Genomic DNA, 1,943 nt, shown 5'->3' with positions numbered 1-1,943 from the left:
GGAGGTGTTTGAATACCCCAGGAAGATACACTTACGACTTCTTGCACCAATTTTGTTTCTATGTACCTTTGGTATCAAGGCATGACATGTAGAACCAAAGACCCTGAAATGCTTTACTGAAGGAATGTGCCCATACCACATTTCATAAGGAGTCTTGTTTCTAATAGCATTAGATGGACATATATCCTTTACATATACAGCACATAGAACTACATCAGCCCAAAACATCAATTTTACATTTTTGAAAAACATCATGGAGCACACCATATTTAAGATTGTCCTATTCATTCTTTCAGCTACTCTATTATGTTGGGGATTATAAGGCACAATTGTTTGATGTTTGATCCCATGTTGGAAAAGATAGTTTTCAAATTCATTTGAAGTGTATTCTTTTCCATTATCAGTGTGAATAGAGCCAATATGAGATTGTGCATCATTTTCAATCCATGTATGAAAGTTCTTGAATGTTTGACAAGCATCAGATTTGTTCTTTAATAAATAAACCCAACACATTCTGGTGTATTCATCAATAAATGTCATCATATATTTATTTCCATTTGTAGAAGGAACAGGCATTGGACCACATAAATCTGAATGAATGAGTTCAAGTTTTCTATGTGCTCTGGAATGTGAATCATGAAAAGATTGTTTTCTATGCTTTCCTAGAATGCAAGCATTGCATTGCTTAAGTTTCATAGGAATTGTAGGCAAACTAGTAACACCATTTTTCTTCAACAAGTGGAGGTTGTCATAGTTCAAGTGTCCAAATCTAGCATGCCATAATAAACTTGATGGAAATGTACCTTCTTCATATGAGAAATTTTGTGCACGAGCAGAGGTACCCTGCAGCTTGAGAAGCCTTTCTTCTTCTATCCTCGTCATGACAAGTGAGTGGTCTGATGCTTTTCTCACCTCAAGCTTTCCATCAAACATATGAATGGAGTGTCCTTATTGGCGGATGTGGACCAAGGAAAACAATTTTCTCCTCAGTTGTGGGAGATATAAAACATGATGCAGAAGAAAGTCTGAAAGACCAAGCAATTTAAGCCTGATTGTACCAAGCCCTGATGGCTTGAGTTTTGATTTGTCTGCAAAGTATACTAATCCATCAACATTGTCAGTAAATTCTTCAAAACAATCTCTTCTAAAATTCATGTGGCAAGTTGCTCCTAAATCAAGCAACCAATCATTTTTCCAAGAAGCAAGTGAAGCATTAAATAAGTCTTCATTTACTCCAATATTATAGTGTGCCACAACATAGTGAGCAAATTCAGGTGCTTTACCTTTCTCTTTGTCATTATTTTTACCTTTGGGTTGGTTTCTTTCATGCTCAATTATGTCCCAAGGCAACTTGCATGTGGATGCATCATGTGATCCATCTCTTTTGCAGCGTATGCAGTGAAAATCTGACTTTTCTCCTTGAGAGTGTCTTCCCCCCTACCTCTAAAATTTATTCCTCTTCCTCTTCGACCACCTCTTCCTCTGGAAGAATCTTGAGCAAGATTCTTCTCTCTATGTGCAAGGCACACAGCCTCTTCAGAAGATCGAGGAGCTATATTCTTCCCAAAAGCTTTCTCTCTTTCAACAATTTTTTTCACAAGGAAGTCAAAGGTAATATCTTTGAGGTTTCCATTTGCTTGCAATGACTCAAGATAATTTGAGTAAGTGGGATAAAGTGCCTTGAGAAAAGCTATCATAGGAATGTCCAATTCAACAGTAGTGACTTCAATATCATGCATAACAGATTTTACTTCTGATGCAAGAGCAAGAGGATCATCATCTTGTAATTCAAGGGTGAACAATTTAATCATGAGTTGAACAACTTCAAGTGCAGAGTGTGAGTGGTAGAGTTCCTTCAGTTTTGTTAAGGCTTAGAAAGCATTTGAAAATGGCGAAATATGGTGACTCACCTCTTCATTTAATGATGCTACAATCAATGCATA

Source organism: Pinus tabuliformis, chromosome J (genome assembly GCF_031772625.1).
Source record: "Pinus tabuliformis cultivar Carrire ecotype Pingquan chromosome J, CPIR1, whole genome shotgun sequence".
NCBI lineage: Eukaryota > Viridiplantae > Streptophyta > Pinopsida > Pinales > Pinaceae > Pinus > Pinus tabuliformis.
Note: the sequence above shows the minus strand (reverse complement) of the source record.